This window comes from Erythrolamprus reginae, chromosome 4, assembly GCF_031021105.1.
Source record: "Erythrolamprus reginae isolate rEryReg1 chromosome 4, rEryReg1.hap1, whole genome shotgun sequence".
NCBI classification, from domain to species: domain Eukaryota; kingdom Metazoa; phylum Chordata; class Lepidosauria; order Squamata; family Dipsadidae; genus Erythrolamprus; species Erythrolamprus reginae.
The window spans coordinates 125,862,521-125,885,339 of NC_091953.1; the positions used below are offsets into that span (position 1 = coordinate 125,862,521).

A 22,819-nucleotide genomic window follows, 5' to 3' on the forward strand; every position below is an offset into this window, starting at 1 on the left:
AACCAGTAGTGGCGGCGGTGGGAACTCCACCTACTGTTCTGGACCGGGACTGGGATCTGGCTGGCTGCTCCAATAAAACGAGCTTTACAGGCTTGTAGTATTTAAAACAACATTTCTTTTATTTTTCCTTCCCCATTGAATTTCGTCATTACAGCTCCGGCATGCAGGAATGCATTCCAATTTCACAGACTAAACTGCAAAGTTATAATTCTTCCTAAAACAACAGGCTGTCTACTTCAAAACATCTTCTTATCTCTGGTTCAGGTTCATGCTGTTAAAAAACAGTTTATTGTGCAATAGAAGCACTCACTTATCCGGAGAAACGGCATATGCCTCCATATTGTTTCTAGCACTTTGAAGAAAGCATTTATCTCTTCCGGTCGATTCCGGATTTGATGTAATTAATTAATTTACACACTCTGGGTAGCATATTAAAACGTTTTCACCCCCAGTTCATCTTTTCTTTTTTCTAATCTTCAGAATTTTACACTTAACCAAGGACTATTCTCAACACCCCCACTATCTGAAGAAATATTACTTTTCATAGTTTCGTCAGATGGATATTCTATCAATTCCTCGCCACCATTAGCCTCCTCCTCCACATCTCTTAAATTGGGGTAATTTACAGCTTCTACATCATCTTTGTCTTCTGAATTTGACAGTTCCAAAGACTGACAGGGAACAAATATAACACCTACCTACCAGGATATCATCTTACAGGATGTCACCTAGTAGAAATTTTTCCCCTCCCCCCAAAACAGGGTGTGTCTTATACATCTTATGTTCTGAAAAATATGGTCGTATTAAATTCTTCTACTCCCCAAATTTGGTTTTACAGTAATCTCTCTCTACTTCACGGTTCATCTTTCATGGATTCACTACTTCACGGGTTTTCAAAGGGAGCTTAATCCATTAAATCCATTGAAAATTTTAAACCTATAACAAATTCATAAAATTCTTCTAAAGTACTACTGTACTCTATTAAAGAAACTGGTAGGATATCACATGTAGTTCCGGCTGAGAAACATTATAGAATGACTGTCTAATGCAAAGGGTGGGTTTTAAAAGTCCAAATACTCATTAAATACATTAAAAAATATCTTTCCTCTACTTCACGGAAATTTGTTTTTTACGGGTGGTCTTGGAACGCATCCCCTGCGAAAAACGAGAGATTACTGTACTGCACTTTAGCTATACGGTAGAAGAAACTATTTGGCTGATATCTCAAAGACAATTAATATCCGTTCATAAAACCACCAGAGTCATTTTTGAAATGGTGAAGTATCTTCATGTAAAAATGTGTGTTCCATAAATGGGTAATTGCTCTTCTGCCTGTTGCCAGTGGTGCTGCAGAAGCCCTGGCCTAACAATTTATACCCTTTAGAAGGGTCAATGCTAATTTCTTTGTGTTACTTTAATTGTTGCTCATTTGTCATGTTTCCGTATAAACTTTGCATTTTATGACAGGGCTGTAGATTCAGTTCCCGAGGATAGTTTCCCTGCAGTTTAAAACTTCACTCCTATTGTTTGTGAAAAATACTTGCTCTGTTCTGTGCGAATTTGTTACCGTATATTTTATTACCTTTAAATCATTAGCTTACTTGTTAAATACATTTACTCAGCCAGAAGTCTCCCTGTTACAATATGCATGCTCTGGGCTTGCCAGCACCCTATTAGGCAATGTCTCATCGTGACAACTGTAACTCTCTGTGCTCTTATTTATGATTCAGATAAGTCTCTTGCATGGTACAGTCTTGCTACATATATCTATATATTTCATATTATCAGTTTTATTTAGGTTTGGATGTACAATATAATTTCATAGCCCTGCTAAATTCAAACAACAGTCCTGCAGGAAAATTAGGTTTAAGGAAAGAAATTAGCATCATACCTTGGTACTCGACTGCTTAATAATAATAATAATAATAATAATAATAATAATAATAATAATAATAATAATATAATAATAATAATAATAATAATAACAACAACAACAATAATAATAATTAAAGTAATAATAATAGTAATAATAGTAATAATAATAACAACAACAAAACAACAACGATATCATCATCATCATCATCATCACCATTATTATTATTATTATCATCATTATTATTATTAACAACAACAACAACAACAACCACAACAAGAGTTGGAAGGGACCTTAAAGGTCTTCTAGTCCAACCCCCTGCTTAGGCAGGAAACCCTACACTACTGATGGATATCCAACATCTTAAAAACTTCCATTGTTGGGGCATTCACAAGTTCTGGAAGCAAGTTGTTCCACTGATCAACTGTTCTGACTGTCAGGAAATTTCTCCTTAGTTCTAAGTTGCTTCTCTCCTTGTTTAGTTTCCACCCATTGCTTCTTGTTCTATCCTCAGGTGCTTTGGAGAATAGGTTGACTCTTTCTTCTTTGTGGCAACCTCTGATATATTGGAACACTGCTATCATGTCTCCCCTAGTCCTTGTTTTCATTAAACTAGCCATGCCCACTTCCTGCAACTGTTCTTCATATGTTTTAGCCTCCAGTCCCCTAATAATCTTTGTTGCTCTTCTCTGCACTTTTTCTAGAGTCTCAATATCCTTTTTGCATCATGGCGACCAAAACTGAAAGTGTGGCCTTACCAAGGCCTTATAAAGTGGTATTAACACTTCACATGATCTTGATTCTATCCCTTTGTTAATGCAGCCTAGAACTGTGTTGGCTTTTTTGGCAGCTGCTGCACACTGCTGGCTCGTATTTAAATGGTTGTCCACTAGGACTTTGAATCTTGTTTAATTGGTACTTGACATTTTGACAATAAAATTTTGTTCCAGATACTGTATTTTTCGGAGTTTCCCCACCCTAAAAGAGGATGGAAATGTCAGTGATCTTATACACCGCATACAGCCATTTTTGACCTCCCGAAGCCCTGCCCCGATGTCACATTTTTGCAAAAAATGGGCTCATTTTATTTTGCAAAAATGGTATGTGCTGAGTGCTTTTGGAGGCTGGAGGAAGGCAAAAACACCCCCAAACCTTCTACATACCCCATTTTTGCAAAAATGGGCAAAAAACAGGCCTTGTTTGCAAAAATGGGGTCATTTTTGCCTTCCCCCAGCCCCCAGGAGCACTCCGTGGACTTCCCAAACCCTCTGCATGAACCATTTTTTTGCAAAAATGGGTGAAAAATGGGCCCGTTTTTTGCAAAAAAACAGGGTGCAAAGAGGATTTGAGAGGTTTGCAGAATGCTCCTGGGGTCCTGGGAGAACAAAAACTTTATTTTCTAACTTAACTCTTTGAAATCTTGGTGTGTCTTATACACCAATGCATCTTATAGTCCAAAAAATACAGTACTTGTTTGTTTTATACTTGACATGCAAGCTAGAAATTGTCCTGCTCGGATGTCTTGTGACTCGCCACCCTTTCCAGCCAAAACAAAGGGTCATACATCAGTCACGGAGTAGCTCTTGTTCTGTGCACATCCCCTTGGAGACTTATCTTAAGCTTCTGTGGGCATTTTGTGCATTTTTGTGTTGTTATTTTTTTCAAATCAGTACAGGTAAACTAATCTATTTTATTTAATCAAAGAATTTTTAGGTTTATTTCTCATATAATGATATACAATTGATATACTGTATATTTTTTGATATATTGCATTAAAATGTGCATTGTCTTGGGTATGGAACACATTAATATTCACTGTTCAAAAAAAAATAAAGAGAACATTTAAACAACACAATATAACTCCAAGTAAATCAAACTTCTGTGAAATCAAACTGTCCTCTTAGGAAGCAACACCGGTTGACAATCAATATCACATGCTGTTGTGCACATCCAACTTTGTACAGAACAAAGTATTCAATGAGAATATTTCATTCATTTAGATCTGGGATGTGTTCTTTGAGTGTTCCCTTTATTTTTTTGAGCAGTATATTTTCTTTATGGGAAAAATGTTTTTTTTAAAAAAAAATTAAAAAATTTTTTTTTTAAAAAAAATCTTAAATTAGTGGACAGTGAAGTTGCTCTAGTTCAGCAGTTCAAATCTCACTACAGTTCAAATCTCACCACCGTCTCAAGGTTGACTCAGCCTTCCGTCCTTCCGAGGTGGGTAAAATGAGGACCCAGATTGTTGGGGGTAATTGGCTGATTCTGTGAACCCCTTAGAGAGGGCTGTAAAAGCACTATATAAGTCTAAATGCTGTTGCTGTTCGGTACTCATTGTGTTTGGAGCATGTTCCACCTCCAGGAACCAATTAATGATGTGCACCGAAGTACTATCAAACTCAGGACATTGGTCAAAATTTCCAACACCTTAACATGTGGACTCTACATATATCTAAGTGTATGAACAGCTCATAGACTCAGTTTCTTTATTTAAAAAATAATCTTTATTAGATATTTACGTTAAAAAGGTAAGACAAAAAGAATGCAATACATGGTATAATGGTATAACAATAATATCAAGTATGGAAAAGAAAGGGGGAAGGAGAAAAGAAAATTGATTTTTTTTTGCTTCCGCGCATGCAAAAAATTGCTGAAAAATTACCAAAATATCATGGGAGCACGCATCCTCTCATGAGACTTTGCTTCCCACACATTTGAAGAAGCAAAATCTCACCACTCGCTTGTCACCTGGAGCTGTGGTTTTCGCTACCGGTGCAGAGTGGCCCATACTGGTAAGGAACCCAGTACTATAATCAATCAATCAAAATAGATCCACTTTTAGGACCCCCATTGTCCTAAATTGTCCAAAGGCATGGAAGTTTTTAATCTCTCCTTCACTTCTCCATCGTGTCTTTTATTATATTAGAAACACGCTAGTGTGCTAACAATGCTATTAGTATAAACCAAGTAAGCTAAAGCAAAATAGCAAATGAAAGGAAGCAAATAAAAATTAATTAAAAGGGTGTCACTTAAGTGGCGGGTCACATCGCATTAATTCCCCAATTAATATCAAGGCACACCACATCCCCCTCCTCCAAATTAATTGGAATTTCCTTTCTTTACTGAGACAGTCCTTGGAAAAGGAACGAACCCCAGCCAGATGCATCAGATTGCATTATTTTACATGCCTTCTTCCTCGTTTTTAAAGGACAATAGCACAAAGTTCAGATTAAAAAATGACCTATATATTTTAGTAAGTGGAAGAAATATAGTGGTACCTCTACTTAAGAACGCCTCTACTAGATAAGAATCTGGTGTTCAAGATTTTTTTGCCTCTTCTCAAGAACCATTTTCCACTTACAAACCCGAGTCTCTGAAACTGTAACTGGAAAAGGCAGAGAGAAGCCTCCATGGGGCCTCTCTAGGACTCTCCAAGAGGAAAAAGGGACAGAAAAGGTGGGGAGAAGCCTCCACGGGGCCTCTCTAGGAATCTCCTTGGAGGTAACAGGGCCAGAAAAGGTGGGGTTAAGCCTCCGTGGAGCCTCTCTCGGAATCTCCAAGAGGAAAAAGGGCCAGAAAAGGTGGGGAGAAGCCTCCACGGGGCCTCTCTAGGAATCTCCTGGGAGGTAACAGGGCCAGAAAAGGTGGGGATAAGCCTCCGTGGGGCCTCTCTAGGAATCTCCCTGGAGGAAACAGGGCCTCCACCATGCCTGTGGTTTCCCCAATCGCACACATTATTGGCTTTTACATTGATTCCTATGGGGAAAAATGCTTCTTCTTACCAACTTTTCTACTTAAGAACCTGGTCACGAAATGAATTAAGTTCGTAAGTAGAGGTACAGCTATATATATATATATATATATGTATATATATATATTAGCTAGATGTAATGTCAAGAGCAGGACGTGGAAGGGGTTTTTTGAGGGGTTCTGAAATGCTTTGGAGCTTGAATTGCCAACCTACTGAAGTTAATGGGAAGAGCCCAGCAGCATAGCAGGAGAAATTTCACATGGGTTAATGTACGTTTTGTCCACTTGAATGGTTTTCGCTGTAAGTATATATGCATAGCTGCCGTTATCATTAAGGCGCCATCAAAAGTGTTTACATTCATTAGGCGTTCTTTTTGATAGCCACCAGACTTGGTATGTTGTTTTGACAATATTTGAAGCTCCAAACGCCTGTCACGCTTTAACTGTTTGACGTTTTGTTGCTTCCTAACAGACCCAGGCTCCATCTGTCTACCTGATGGTAGGAATGCCTCCCCACAGCATTAACTGTGCTTAAAGCTGAAACGTGAATGTTGGTTTGGCAATGTGGAATTTCCTTGATTGAACTGAACAGCTAGTTAGCTGTTCAGTTCTTACATTCCACTTCATAAAGGCACTTCACAGACTAGACTAGACTAGAATTTATCAAGAAGTCTGAGCATCATTTTCTGAAGCAGAATTCTCCACTTCATAAAGGCACTTCACAGACTAGACTAGACTAGAATTTATCAAGAAGTCTGAGCATCATTTTCTGAAGCAGAATTCTCTACAGCCATGGAAAGCTGCCATCGGTGGTGGTTTGAATGAGCTCATCTTCTGCTTGCAGGCTTCTTAACCGTGCAGAACGCAGCCACGAGAGCCATTGTGGGGCTTCCAAGATTCGCCCACGTTTCTTCAACACTCCATGGCTTGCATTGGCTGCCGATCAGTTTCCGGTCACAATTCAAAGTGTTGGTCATAACCTTTAAAGCCCTACATGGCAATGGACTGCCTGCTACCGCACAAATCCCAGCGACCGATAAGGTCCCACAGAGTTGGCCTTCTCCGGGTCCCGTCGACTAAACAATGTCGTTTGGCGGGCCCCAGGGGAAGAGCCTTGTCTGTGGCAGCCCTGGCCCTCTGGAACCAACTCCCCCCAGAGATTAGAACTGCCCCCACCCTCCCTGTCTTTTGTTAACTACTCAAGACTCATTTATACCGCCAGGCATGGGGGAGTTGAGATAGCTCTTCCCCCTAGGCCATTACAAGTTATGTATGGTATGTTTGTGTGTATGTTTGGTTTTATAATTGGGGTTTTTAGTTGTTTTTATTATTGGATTGTACATGTTGTGTTTATTATTGTTGTTAACTGCCCTGAGTCTACGGAGAGGGGCAGCATACAAATCCAATAAATAATAATAATAATAATAATAATAATAATAATAATAATAATAATTATTATTATTATTATTATTATTATTATTATTATAATATTCATTCATTCATTCATTCATTCATCAGAATTGTATGCTGCCCCTCTCCATAGACTCGGGGCAGCTAACAACAATAATAATACAATGTAAACAAATCTAACATTTAAGTTAATTTAAAAAAAAACCAATTTAAGAAACCAATCATACATACTGACATACCATGCATAAATTTTATAAGCCTAGGGGGAAGGGAAAGTCTCAATTCCCCCGTGCCTGACGACAGAGGTGGGTTTTAAGGAGCTTACAAAAGGCAAGGAGGGTGGGGGCAACTCTGATATCTGGGGGCAGTTGGTTCCAAAGGGTCAGGGCCACCACAGAGAAGGCTCTTCCCCTGGGTCCCGCCAAACGACATTGTTTAGTCTACAGGACCAGGAGAAGGCCAACTCTGTGAGACCTAACTGGTCGCTGGGATTCGTGCGGCAGAAGGCAGTCCCGGAGATATTCTGGTCCGGTGCCATGAAGGGCTTTATAGGTCATAACCAACACTTTGAATTGTGACCGGAAACTGATCGGCAACCAATGCAGACTGCGGAGTGTTGGTGTAACATGGGCATATTTGGAAAAGCCCCTGATTGCTCTTGCAGCTGCATTCTGCACGATCTGAAGTTTCCGAACACTTTTCAAAGGTAGCCCCATGTAGAGAGCATTACAGTAGTCGAGCCTCGAGGTGATGAGGGCATGAGTGACTGTGAGCAGTGACCCCCGGTCCAAATAGGGCCGCAACTGGTGCACCAGGCGAACTTGGGCAAACGCCCCTCTCGCCACAGCTAAAAGATGGTTCTCTAATGTGAGCTGTGGGTCGAGGAGGACCCCCAAGGTCTAATTCAGGGTCTAATTCAGCCCATTCTCCAAATAAACACTGTCCTGTACAACCCCCTCTTAGAGCTGTGGTTACTATACTAGTCTGGCTTGGATCAGGCAGTAGCCATGACTGATTCCATATGGACCTTTGGAAAACCCAGCAATGATCCAAAAAGAAGTGATGGGATGCTTCCTTCCATTTATTATTAAGGTGTTGAGTATAGCCAGTTTTCTTCTTGAAACGAAAAACCAGACCATTGAATTTCAGTTGTGTAACTCTGGCTTTCTTGGAATCACAAAGAAGGGACTAAAGGAGCATATGCACCTGGTACATTTTGGTCTATAGATTGACCAGACTACTTGGAGGTTAAGTGGTAGTCATTGTCAGATAAAAGGAGACAAATACTGTAAAATACAGATTTTTAAGTAGAGATTAAAAAACCCCAAAACAAAGAAATTTGGAGGAATACATGTCTCTCCGTATCATCATGTCCATGTGAGTAATTAGTCAAGATTACACCACCTTTATTCTCTTCTCTTCTCTTCTCTTCTCTTCTCCTCTCCTCTCCTCTCCTCTCCCCTACTCTCTCTCTCTCTCTCTCTCCTTCCCTCCCTCTCTCAAAAACCTAAATCTTATTTTCTAGTACAAATATTTCCATGGGAATGCTTTTACCCAATTCATTTTTTTCAGAAGTCAAGATTACACCACCTTTATTATCTCCTTTCCTCTCCTCTCCTCTCCTCCCTTCCCCTCCCCTCTTCTCTTCTCTCCCCCGCATATCTTATGAGATTTGCTTTCTGTGCATGCTCTTTTCGCCCTAGCAGAAAGCCAAAAGCACCAGCCTGAAGATGGCTAGTGGGACCTCATCGAAACATCACCAGGAATCTCTGAAACTTACATGGGAAGAAACCTGAATATGCCAAGACCTTCAAATATCAATATCTATACCTATACCTATACCTATACAGTGTTCCCTCGATTTTCGCGGGTTCGAACTTCGCGAATAGCCTATACCACGGTTTTTCAAAAAATATTGATTAAAAAATACTTCGCAGGTTTTTTTCTATACCACGGTTTTTCCCACCCAATGACATCATATGTCATCGCCAAACTAATAATTTTTGCAAATAAATAACAAAAAAAATTAATTATTGTTAATAAATAATTATGTTTATAAATATCAGGATCACTAAGTGTCTTATTCAATGCTGAGCACCTGTAATAATGATGAGTAAATGGTTGTTAAGGGAATGGGAAATGGTAATTTAGGGGTTTAAGGTCTTAAGGGATGGCTTGTGATACTGTCCATAGCCAAAAATGATGTATTTACTTCCGCATCTCTACTTCGCGGAAATTCGACTTTCGCGGGTGGTCTCGGAACGTATCCCCCGCGAAAATCGAGCGAACACTGTATCTATATATGTTTTCATAGATTTCCATGGGTACAGGTATGAAGGTCTTGGCATATTCAGGTTTCTTTCTGTGTAGGATTCAGAGATTTCTGGAGACGTTTCGACGAGATCCCACTCGTCATCTTCAGGCTGGTGCTATAAATAGATATATAGATATGAAGGTCTTGGCATATTCAGGTTTCTTACCGTGTAGGATTCAGAAATTTCTGGCGACGTTTCGACGAGGTCCACTCGTCATCTTCAGGCTGGTGCTTCTAGGGCGAACACCCTAGAACAAGGACAGAAGCACCAGCCTGAAGATGACGAGTGGGACCTCATCGAAATGTCACCAGAAATCTCTGAATCCTACATGGGAAGAAACCTGAATATGCCAAGACCTTCATATCTATATATCTATCTATATCTATATATCTATCTATATCTATATCTATAATGCTGCATATCTCCAGTGCGTTTTCTACCCACAAATGGTGCCAAGTCTTATATTTTGCAGATTAAACCTTCCTCTTCCTCTCTACTGCCATGTTGTAAAAATGATCTGGTTGTGGAGCTGAATTTTCTATTTTTATGATTTTCTCCTCCTTTGTAATGATGCCTATCAGTCATTGTTTCAGCTTGTTATTTCCTAGACTTCTCAGTTCACCCGAGCATTTTAAAGTTTTACTTTGCTGCTAATCTGTTATTAAATGTTTGTATCGGTGTCTTGTTTCCTATAAACATGTTTTTAAAAAAGACTTGTGTTACTTTCTGAGGCACGAGAACAGCAAATGGATTTAACTGCCCCGGTAAACCCTGCTAGGTTCTGTAGAAATTGCTCAGCGTGATATGAAACATCTTTAGTCAGCAATTAAATCACATTGAATTATATTTACATCCCCGGTATTTATTTGCAGTGGCTGTAATTTATTTTTCAGGCCAATGAGTGTCGGAACATCTAGGAACCTTTTAAAAGGGAATAAAAGCTCCCATTAGATTTAGAATCGTATAAAACAGGCTGAAACAGAAAGCAACTAAAACATATCATGACAAGCTCGTAGAGCAAATAAAAGATTAAATAACCCCTAGATTTATATACAGGGCAGGGATGGGCTGCTGGGGATTTGCAGGAGTTTAGGAGAACCTGTAGCTAAGATTCTGAGTGGTTTGGAGAACCCCCAAATCCCACTCCTGGCTGGCCTGCCCCAAACCCACCCCTCCCCTCCCATAATAACTGGACCACGTGGCCAGTTTTGGATGCAGGTAAATGTAGGGTGTGAAACTTGGGGAGGGCAAAAAAATGGGCCTAGTGGAAGTTTGGAAACTCCCAGAGCCTGGTGAAGCCATTTTTGCCCTCCTGGAGGCTCAAGGAAAGCCTCCGGAGCCCAGGTAGGGCAAAAAAGTCCCCCTTTTGCTTTAGTGTAGGAGGTTCACAAGGCCACACCAACCCTGGCTGTGCCCACCGAGCAACTGGGCAGAGAACCCCTTGCTAAAAATTTTGAAACCAACCCCTGATGCAGGGGATATGTTAGAGGGCACAGAAATTTTCAGTCTTATCTAGATTTTCCAAAAGCCCAGCAGAACTAGACTGGATGAATGGAAATTCGGAAGATGTCTATCCTGTGATGTTCCTTTTGCTTTTAAAAATATGTAATCTGAAGGGCTCAAGCGAACAGAACAGAGCAGAATAAAAGTACTGTATTAGAATGCACCTTCAAGGTCTTCTAGTCCAATTCCACACTCAAGGAGGAGACCCTGTCCCATTTCTGATAAGGGGCTGTCCAATCTGTTCTTCTGTATGAGTCTTTGGAGAGGGGCGGCATACAAATCTGTTGTGGTTGGTTCTTGCCCAGCTCCTGCTGCAGGGAATGTGGAGGTGGATGCAGGGGAAACTTCAACATGTCACAGGCCTGTGTTATTGCCGACATAGTCCGTTCAGAGTTTAGTTTCCTCGGATGAAGAAGAAGGTGGGAGTGACTCGGCAGAGGGGGGCTTAGCAAACAGCCCAGGCAGTCAATCTCCCTTATCTTCCATTGATTCAGATGAAGACGTTTTGGATCCACGCAAGCACAGAATTATGCGTAGAAGAGACCAAGTAAGGACATATTACAGGAGATAAGAGCGGCCACCTGTGTTTGGGTGGAGCTTCAGTAATTAGGGCTGCTGCTATAAATAGCAGCATGTGGGTTTGGCCGTTGTGGAAGAGTATCTGATTGCAGTTCGTCAGGAATCCTGTTTTATTGGTTTCTGGACTTTGTTGATTTTTCACGCCTTTGAAAACAAAGCAGAGCAACGTGTGTGTGTGTGTCTCGTTGGAAGAAGAAGGGGTATGAAGTTTCTTCACAGCTGCTAGCTAAGTACTTAATGACTGCTTAAGGTTAATTGTACAGACTACCCGGTTGTTTTGGGATGAGTGCTCTTTGCAATACAAAAAGAGTGCTTAGTTTATTTTGAATTTTGGGATAAAGAACATTGTTTTGAATTTTCAAACGTGTGTGTGTGTGTCTGAAATTTGTACCCTTGAATTTTCGGGAGGCTCCTACCAGAGAGCCCGGCAGAACACAAATCTAATAAATAATAATAATAATAATAATAATAATAATAATAATAATAATAAATTATTATTATTATTATTATTATCCTCCACTGATGGAGCACCCATTACTTCTGAAGACACTTTGTTCCACTGGTTGAGTGTTCTCACTGTCAGGGAAGTCGTCCTAAGTTCTTGGTTGCTTCTCTTCTTGATTAGTTTCCATCCATCATTTCTTGTCTTGCCTTCATGTGCTTTGGAGATTAGCTTGACTCCCTCTTCTTTGTGGCTGCCCCTCAAATTTTTGAACACTGTTATCAGGTCGTCTCTGGTTCTTCTTTAGTAGACTAGACACAGTCAATTCTTGCAACCCCTTCTTTGGTAGTGTTCTGTCTGTGTGCCCCCAGACTTCAACACCAACTGGAAAAAGCATCCAGACACGCTGGTAAAAGCAAAAGCACTTTATAGTTTGAAAAATAAACACAGAGAAAAACCTGTTCTTCCCAACAGGCAGGTTATGAGACTTCACAGCAGAGTCCTGATGGCCAGACAATACAGCAGACTTCTTGCTGGCACACCCACCACTGTAGAGAATAAGACCCACACCTTTCCCCCCCAAGGTTTCAGTATTCAAAGTCACAAACCAGAATTCCAAAACGCCAAAGATCACAGCCAGGTCCCAGGATTCCCAAAGATAACACTCCACAAGCCAGGAAGGGTGGGTCTGCCTTTTCAGCCTTTCCAGAGAGCACCACACCCAAACCCAGCTGTTGCCTCTTTAGTGCTGAAAGTACCTGGCTAATTGTCCCCTTCGTTGTGTTGCTCTTCTCTGCCGGAGATCGATGATTGCTTGTGCATTTTCATCTAAGGAATCCAGGCTGCTTGCTGGGGAGAGCTCCCCCTCGGGGGACTCTGGCTGTCCTCCCTCTCCCTCAGCCTGAGATTCTCCTCCCCGTCTGCCTGAACCTCCTGTTCCTCATCCTCCCCCTCTGAGCAGGAAGCCGGCAGAGGATCAGCCGTTCCCTGAGGGGCCTCAGACGGAATCACAACAGGTAGAAATATTTCATTAATACTTAGGTTCTTGCAAGTCCTATCAAGATGATCATATTAGCCGGTGTTGTTATGGTACAACACTCAATATGGTACAACACCCAATAAATGGGTGGATCTGGTTGTGGAGCTGAATTTTCTTTTTTTATGATTTTCTCCTCCTTTGTAATGATGCCTATCGGTCATTGTTTCAGCTTGCTATTTCCTAGACTTCTCAGTTCACTCGAGCACTTTGCTGCTAATCTGTTATTAAATGTTTGTATTGGTGTCTTGTTTCCTATAAACATGTTTTAAAAAAAGACTTGTGTTACTTTCTGAGGCACGAGAACAGCAAATGGATTTAACTCCCCGGTAAATCCTGCTAGGTTCTGTAGAAATTGCTATGGTACAACACTCAATATGGTACAATACCCAATAAATGGGCTGAAATAAATTTCTTTGCAACCAAGCGTGATGTTTTCACAACTTTTGGACCAGGGTTATCAGCTAAGGGGAGAATATCTGAGGAAAGATGTATGGTAGCTTTCCATGGAACTGTAGAGCAAGGTTTCTGGTGCACAATAGATTACTTAGTGCTCTTTCCTGGAGAAGTTGAAAGAGGCCCTGGATCATTTGGGCTCCAGCAAAATCTCTACCTTAAACCTTTCGTGTCAGATTGTTCTCCATCATCCAATCAAATTGAGTTTCTGAAAAGTAAATTTGAACCTTTTAATCTGTGTACTAGTTGGATCACTTCTTCCTGTTTGCTCTTTAATCATTGCATAGTCCATGGAATTATGGTTGATTGTGTGTAGGTCCAAGATGTGGTGGAATCTAAGTTGGAATCTATTCTTCTTGGGCTATGTTGACTTTTCTTTCGGTCCTTAGGGAAGTGATCAGCTGTTGCTAAGATTAGATGACTCTCTTAACAAGAAACTGCTGCGAATGACAAAGAAATCCTAGCTCCCTTGGAACTGGGAAGGTCTCAACTTCCGTTGCCAAAAGGGGCTGCCCCTTGGGTGACCGCATCTCTTCTGCAAGAAATTGAGGCGGATACATCTTGAAAAGAATGGAATCTGCCTTTTAAAAAGTTGTTCCAGCCTTAAAGAATTGCAGAAGGTGCTCTGGTGCCCATTTTGGCAACAGAACCTGAAATGCTTCACACACAGCCCTGTTAGCTAGATCAGTGTTTCCCAACCTTTTTTGAGCCGCGGCACATTATTCACATTTTCAAAATCCTGGGGAACATTGAGCGGGGCGGGGGGGGGGGGCTAAAAAAGAAGTTTGGACCAAAAAAAATCATTCTTCCTCCCTTTCGCTCTGTTTCTCCCTCCCTCCCTCCCTCCCTTTCCCTTCCTTCCCTCTTTCTTTCCCTCTTCCTTCCTTCCTCTCTTTTTTGCTCTCTTTCTCTCTCTCTCCTTCCCCCTCTCTTGCCCTCTCTCTCTTGCTTTCTTTCTCTCTTTCTCTTTCTCTGTTTCTCTTGCTATCTCTTTCTCTCTCTCTTTGTCTGTCTCTCTTGCTATCTCTCTTTCTTTCTTTCTCTCTCTCTCTTTCTCTTTTTCTCTCTCTTGCTTTCTTTCTCTTTCTTTCTCTCTTTCTTTCTCTCTCTCTTGCTATCTCTCTCTCTTTCTCTCTCTCTCTCTCTGTCTCTCTTGCTATCTATCTCTTACTATCTCTCTCTTTCTCTCTCTCTCTCTCTGTCTCTCTTGCTATCTCTCTCTTTCAAAGGACACTTGCCGCCACCCCCGCCAGTGAAGCTCCAGCTGGGTGGGGCATTGCCGGTGCCTCCAGCCTGGAGCTCTTGTTTGCCGCTGCCATCCCCCGGCTACTGCCGGGTGCCACTCCTGCTGGCACCCTCCTTCTGCCGGTGCCCTCCCCCCGGGCCCCAAAGGACACTTGTCGCTGCCTCCGCCAGGGGAGCTCCAGTTGGGCGGGGCGCTGCCAGTGCCTCCACCCTGGAGCTCTTGTTCACCAATGCCATCCCCTGGCTACTGCTTGGTGCCGCTGCTGATGGCGCCTTCCCACTCCCACTGCCGGCGCCCTCCCGCCAGGCCCCAAAGGACACTTGTTGCCACCCCCGCCAGGGAAGCTCCAGCTGGGCGGGGTGCTGCCGGTGCCGGTGCCTCCGACCTGGAGCTCCTGCTCACAGCCGCCGCCCCCAGCTACTGTCCGATGCCACTGCTGCCGGCGCTCTCCTGCTGGGCCTGAAAGCTGGTCTCGGAAGCTGAGCTTCGCGGCACACCTGACCATGCCTCGTGGCACACTAGTGTGCCGCAGCACACTGGTTGAAAAATACTGATCTAGATCATTTCCTCTCTGAGGCTTATTTTCTTAAAACACCTGAGAGAAAAGATGCTAAGCCACACAAGTTTGGGTTGGAAAACTTGATATCTCCAGAAGAGAGAGAGAGAGAGTAAAAAGATCTTTTTAAACATCTGGAACACTTTGTAGTTTTATCATTTTTCAGCTGCAGGGATTAAGCAGTCCAGCCTATAGATTATGTCAGTGTGGTATGATTTTAATTAAAATGCTGTTTTTTTTCTGACTTTTGCCATTAGTTTTAAAGCAAAAGCAGACATCCATAAGCGCTGAACGACTGAAGCTTTTCTAATACCCTTCAAAGCTCTCTGAAATAATCATCTACATCAGTATCAATTTTACCTTTTCCTGAATGTTCCTATTTCAAAATGCATTGGGGGAAAATTGATGTTTATTTTACTACAATTGTTCATTTAATTAGCCCAAGTTTAAGGTCTCACTACCAGACTCCTGGCCCGTTAATTACCAATGGCACAAAATAATGAATTTCATTTAAGTTCCCATACTTTGCAAGTTGAATGGATTTTTATTGGTTGACGTTCTATAATTGCCTTTTCATTGATAACGCTTAATCCATTTTTTGCTTTTAAATAGTCTCAGTGACTTACTTTGTATTTTTAAAAAAATAATGCCAACAATAATGATGATTGGTAATCAATAATGAGGGTCAGCAATAAACCAGGCACTTTAAAAGATCATGCTTTTTTCCTACAGAGTCACACCTGCATGAGATAGAGAAGCAAAAATAATAGGCATTAAACAAGCTGGCACATTTAATTGGACTTATCAAAAACTTCAGAAGAGAAGGATTCAGGGGTAGTGATTTCTGACAGTTTCAAAATGGGTGAGCAGTGTGGTCGGGCAGTAGGAAAAGCAAGTAGGATGCTTGGCTGCATAGCTAGAGGTATAACAAGCAGGAAGAGGGAGATTGTGATCCCCTTATATAGCACGCTGGTGAGACCACATTTGGAGTACTGTGTTCAGTTCTGGAGACCTCACCTACAAAAAGATATTGACAAAATTGAACGGGTCCAAAGACGGGCTACAAGAATGGTGGAAGGTCTTAAGCATAAAACGTATCAGGAACTCAATCTGTATAGTCTGGAGGACAGAAGGAAAAGGGGGGACATGATCGAAACATTTAAATATGTTAAAGGGTTAAATAAGGTTCAGGAGGGAAGTTTTTTTAATAGGAAAGTGAACACAAGAACAAGGGGACACAATCTGAAGTTAGTTGGGGGAAAGATCAAGAGCAACATGAGAAAATATTATTTCACTGAAAGAGTAGTAGATCCTTGGAACAAACTTCCAGCAGACGTGGTGGGTAAATCCACAGTAACTGAATTTAAACATGCCTGGGATAAACATATATCCATTGTAAGATAAAATACAGGAAATAGTATAAGGGCAGACTAGATTGACCATGAGGTCTTTTTCTGCCGTCAGTCTTCTATGTTTCTATGTTTCTATTACAGTACTTGGATCCTTGATCTGAGTGTTAGCTGAAAGTTTTGGAAGGATAAACTCGGGGAGATATATTAGGAGAGGCTTTCTTATAAAGTTTAGTTATTTATTAAAATTGGCTGCTAGACTATGAATTTGAAATTGGAGGAATCTAGTAGATTAACTTGGATTTGGACTGTTAATATTATTCAACAGAACACTCTAGTATTATAAAAGAGAGGAACAAAAGGAAAGTTAAATAAGACTTTCAAATTTGGACAACTCGGAATATATACAATTGGGAAACTTGTGAGGTTGTAAATTACTAAAGAATTTTAAAGAGGAGAATGGAATGGAATGGAATAGAATAGAATAGAATTTTTTATTGGCCAAGTGTGATTGGAGACACGAGGAATTTGTCTTGGTGCATATGCTCTCAGTGTAGATACGTTTATCAAGAATCATAAAATCATACAACACTTAATGATAGTCCCGGTACAAATAAGCAATCCAATCATATTAGGAACCAGTCAATATAAATTTTAAAGATACAAGCAACAATCATGCTGTCATTTGTGGGAGGACATGAGTGAGGGGAATGATGAGAAGATTAATAGTAGTGCAGACTTACTAAATAGTTTTACACTGTTGAGGAAATCATTTGTTTAGCAGAGACTACAAAGTATAAAAGGAGTTTTAAAATTTTGAGACATTGGAACCACAGAAATGTACTGAGTAATTTTGATTAATTGTTATAAAATGGATTTACAGGAGATGATAGGAGGTATATAAAGATAGATTCTTGGTGTTCAAAAGTTTGTGTCAATCTTTAAAGAACAACAAAGAAACAGAAAGGAATGTAGAAGTCACTCAAGAAGTGGGGGAGGGGAGGAAGAGGGATGCGATATTCAAGAAATGTGAGAAATTAGAAGAAACTCAAAATGTGATGCAAGAAGCTAAAAATAAAGAGAAAGGATTAACGAGTAGGAATCAATCAGATAACTCATCAAGAGCTTTTGATAGAATAGAGAGAAAAGAGAAAAACTTTTCAAAAGGAAAAGAAGAAAGGGAAAGATTTAATTAATTTAATTTAATTTATTTGAGTTCTATGCCACCGAATCCCGTAGGACTCAGGGCAGCTTACAACAATAAAAAAACAATACAATACAATAGCACAATAATAAAAATAGAATAGAATAGAATTTTATTGGCCAAGTGTGATTGGACACACAAGGAATTTGTATTGGTGCATATGCTCTCAATGTACATAAAATAAAATATCCATTTGTCAAGAATCATGTGGTACAACACTTAATGATTGTCGTATAATCATATAAAAATAACAATTATATTATTTATAATATAATTGTGAGCCTCCCCTAGTTCTTGTGAGCCTCCCTGAGTCTTCGGAGAAGGGCATACAAATCTAATTTATAATAATAATAATAATAATAATAATAATAATAATAATAATAATAATAATAATAGTAATGATAATGATAATGATGATAGTAATGATAATGATAATGATAATATAACAATAATTATAAAATCCCAAGTATGATCAAACTAAAATAACCCCATGTAAAAACCCTAAATCCAATCAACAACAACATACCATACCAATCAAACACAATTTGGGCAGGTCAGAGGTTAAGATTTACAGCCCCCAGACCTGGCAAAGAAAAGAAAAAGTTCTTTTTAAGTTCTTTTTGTTCCAAGTTGATATGGTGGTGTGTTTTCCCACCTTTTATGCATCAAGAATGCAGGGTGGTCTCCAGGGATGTGGGGAACATCTTGAAGCAGAGTGGAGAAAATTTCCAGTTCTCCCCCATTTTGCTAAGTCATTGCTTCCTTCCGAATCTCTTTGCTCTGAATTTGGTTTTGACAGCAGTTCCAAGACTTCTGAGTCTGGTGTTCTTTTAAGGTAGAAAAAAATACAATTAAAAATGGCCTGCCTGTTGGGTGACTGAAGATTTTTTCTGCTGTGTTTCAGGCTACGTCACCAAGTGCCCTATAATAAAATTGGGAACAAAAATTGGGTGGAAATTGGACCGTTTTAAGAGCAGAGCCTACTGTTTATTTTGAATGTCTAATGACTGTGGCAAAGTCAACCTTGAGCTCGTAAGAATTGAACTACTGGCAATATACTGCCTTTTGTTAAGTTCTTAAGACCCATCTCTGCCGTCGGGCATGGGGGAACTGAGATATCTCCCCCGGGTCTATACAGTTTATACATGGTATGTTTGTATGTATGTTTGCTTTTAATAATGGGGTTTTTAGTGTTTTTTAAATTATTAGATTTGTTCTTACATTGTCTTTGTTATTGTTGTGAGCCTCCCCAAGTCTACGGAGAGGGGCGGCATACAAATCTAATAAACAAAATAAATAAATAAAATAAATAAATAAATATGCAGAATTAGCCTGCAACGCTACATTCTAACCTCTGCAACACCGCCGCTGCTCTTTAGAGCTGTTGAGATGCTGTTTTAGGTCACACGTGTGAATCTTTTATTCTTTCTGTGTGCGAACCTGGGATTTGATCTACCATATAGAAGAGAAGAGAAGATAATTTATTGGCCAAGTGTGATTGCACACACAAGGAATTTGTCTTTGGTGCATATGCTCTCAGTGTACATAAAAGAAAAAGATACATTTGTCAAGAATCATGAGGCACAACACTTAATGATTGTCATAAGGGTCAAATAAGCAATGAGGAAACAATCAATATTAAAAATCTTAAGGATACACGCAACAAGTTAGAGTCATACAGTCCTAGGTGGGAGGAAATGGGTGATAGGAATGATGAGAAAAAAAACTAGTAGTAATAGTAGTGCAGATAGTTTGACAGTGTTGAGGGAATTATTTGTTTAGCAGAGTGATGGCGTTTGGGAAAAAACTGTTCTTGTGTCTAGTCTTGATGTGCAGTGTTCTGTAGCGATGTTTTGAGAGTAGGAGTTGAAACAGTTTATGTCCAGGATGCGAGGGGTCAGTAAATATTTTCACTGCCCCCTTTTTGACTTGTGCAGTATACAGGTCCTCAATGGAAGGCAGGTTGGTAGCAATTGGTTTTTTCTGCAGTTCTGAAGTCTGTGACAGTCTTGTTGGGTTTGATATTGAGAATCAGATAGGAAGGCATTGAATCATCTTGTCTGGACTGAAGGTTTTATGGGGCATTCATCACAATATTGTTGTGAGGGTGTCAGGGAAACGAGACCTAGACAGTCGAGAGGCAGAAGGTGAGTCAATTGCCAGCTTACTTTATAACTTGGAGAGAAATCTCTGGAGTCCCGAGATAGTTCAAAGAGTCTCCGCCTTAATTAACTCACATAAAAGGAAAGACGGTTTTTTTCTCTGACGTTTTTCCAAGATTTTGCGAAAGGGACCTCATCGGAAACTTCAGATTGTGTAGAATGCAGCTGCAAGAGCTATCATGGGCTTTCCTAAACATGCCCATGTTACACTAACACTCTGCAGTCTGCATTGGTTGCCGATCAGTTTCCGGTCACAATTCAAAGTGTTGGTTATGACCTATAAAGCCCTTCATGGCACCGGGCCAGATTATCTCAGGGACCACCTTCTGCCGCACGAATCGCAGCGACCAGTTAGATCTCACAGAGTTGGCCTTCTCTGGGTCCCGTCAACTAAACAATGTCGTTTGGCGGGACCCAGGGGAAGAGCCTTCTCTGTGGCGGCCCCGACCCTTTGGAACCAACTCCCCCCAGATATCAGAGTTGCCCCCACCCTCCTTGCCTTTCGTAAGCTCCTTAAAACCCACCTCTGTCGTCAGGCATTGGGGAATTGAGACTTTCCCTTCCCCCTAGGCTTATAAAATTTACGCTTGGTATATCTGTATGTATGATTGGTTTCTTAAATTAGGGTTTTTACTTTAACTTAAATTATTGGATTTGTTTATGTTGTTTTTATTGTTGTTGTTAGCCGCCCCGAGTCTACAGAGAGGGGCGGCATACAAATCTGATAAATAAAAACAAAAATAAAATAAAATAAAATAAAATAAAATAAAATAAAATAAAATAAAATAAAATAAAATAAAATAAAATAAAATAAAATAAAATAAAATAAAATAAAATAAAATAAAATAAAATAAAATAAAATAAAATAAAATAAAATAAAATAAAATAAAATAAAATAAAATAAAATAAAATAAAATAAAATAAAATATTGTAGCCCATAATATTTTCTTCCTTCTTCTAGCCAGGATGGGGCCCTTAAGCTCCCTTGTTGACCCTGGATTCCTTTCTGCAGCGAGGAGAAAGCAGGGCGGAGGTGGGGGGGGGGTAGGGGAGGAATGCAGCTTTATTCTCATCCCTCTCCCCCACCTAGCTGACCTTATGTCCAACCCTGCTCCGGAGCTGTGTCCGGAAACTGTAGATGAGCAGGATTAGCAATGGTGTTTCCTCATGTCAGAAAATAGCTTTTGTGGCGGATGTGACATTTGCATCCAGGAGCTTCTGTTGGCTCCTATCTGGGGGCAGAGACAGGTTAACTCCTGGTTTCTTTGCTGTTGTTTCTAAATTGGATGTTTTCAAGATGGCAGGATTTCTGGAAATTGCCCGGAATACTTTTGACTTTTAAAAGTTTTAAAACAGAATAGAGTTCTTTATTTACCAAGTGTGGTTGGACGCCCAAGGAATTTGTCTCCGGTGCAGAATTTTTCAGTGTACCTACAAGCAACCAAAGGATAAGTCATAGATCATAAATCGTAAGATACAACCATCAATCATAATTTACAACAGCCATTGATAACTCATAATATACCCATAAGAGAAGGTAGGAGAAAAGATAAGAGGAAAGGAAGACGAGAAGGACGATAAGATGATAAGAATAAATAGCCCCCCAAAAATGCCTTTAGAAATATCTGAATATAGGCTGACAGGTAATTTTTAAAATCTGTCTAACAAAGAAGTGTCATGACACCTTTTTTTAAAAAAAAACTAATTCAGCTGCCTGGTTGTTAATTAAAAGTTATTGATGAGAGATTGAGAGGGAAAACAAGTGCTATCTCTTTAAAAAAAATACTAAAGTTTCTTTGCCTGGGGCAGTTCCTGATTGCAAAATTTTGAAGTCAAAGAGGGCTGTGGTTGTTGTTGTTGGTGAGGTTTTTTTTTTAAAAAAAAATGTTTATCTCTGTCTCAGCAGCAGAAGGTCAAAGTTCAATCTCTGGCCAAGCTTTGGAAAAGGCATGAGAGAAGGAGAAATTGCAGAACTAGTGAGTTTCGGCATGTCCTCCTTCCCGTCTTCAAACAGTTAGCCTACAAAAAGGACTTTGTGCAAGGTCTCATCCTATCCCAGCCTTGGGATGCAGGATGTGCCATCTATGAACAATGCAATCCCCAAATAGGTTCCTTTTGATATCCATCAGACAACTTCTGAGGGCTCCTTTAGTCATTTAGACCAGTGATTTTCAACCTTTTTTGAGCCGCGGCACATTTTTTACATTTACAAAACCATGAGGCACATTGAGGGGGGGGGCGCTAAAAAAAGTTTGGACAAAAAAATTCTCTATCTCCCTTTCGCTCTATTTCTCTCTCCCTCTTTCTCTCCCCTCCTCTTTTTTTCACTCTCTCCATCCCTCTTTCTCTCTTTCTTCTTTCCTCTTTTTTGCTCTCTTTCTCTCTCCCTCCCTACTTCCCTCTATGTCTTTCTTTCTCCCACCTTCCCTCCCTCTCTTTCTCTCTCTCTTGCTTTCTTTCTCTCTCTTTCTCTCTCTCTTGCTTGCTTTCTCTCTTGTTTTCTTTCTCTCTCTCTTTCTCTTTCTTTCTCTCTTTCTCTTTCTTTCTTGTTTTCTTTCTCTCTCTGAGCTTCGCGGCACACCTGACCATGTCTCGCGGCACACTAGTGTGCCACGGCACACTGGTTGAAAAACACTGATTTAGACTGTGTTGATTTCTAAAATGCTGAGTATTGTCCAGCAGGCTCCCTTTTCAACCATCTTGACCAGATACATTTTGGGGGGATTATCCGACAAGACCCGTCGACCAAACAATGTTGGCTGGCGGGACCTAGGGGAAGAGCCTTCTCTGTGGGGGCCCCGGCCCTCTGGAATCAGCTCCCCCCAGAGATTCGTACTTGCCTTCAGAAAAAGTTTAAAAACTCATCTTTGCCGCCAGGCCTGGGGTTCCTTAGACCTTCCCCCCTGACTGATGAATGCTTAGTTTGACTGCTGAATGA

The 22,819-nt window shown here is 40.5% G+C and overlaps 1 protein-coding gene across 2 annotated transcripts in view; it reads left to right on the top strand.

The window, feature by feature from the left end:
- Nucleotides 1–22,819, top strand: part of KLF12 (KLF transcription factor 12) — a 291,072-nt gene that overhangs the window by 59,476 nt on the left and 208,777 nt on the right. Inside the window, exon 1 of one of the 2 annotated variants that reach the window (XM_070751352.1) lies at nt 21,723–21,741. The exons of the other annotated variant lie outside the window; for it this stretch is intronic. The gene's annotated coding sequence lies outside the window, so the exon portion shown is untranslated. Of the gene's footprint in view, nt 1–21,722; nt 21,742–22,819 lie in introns of those variants that run through there. 2 annotated transcript variants of the gene reach the window in all.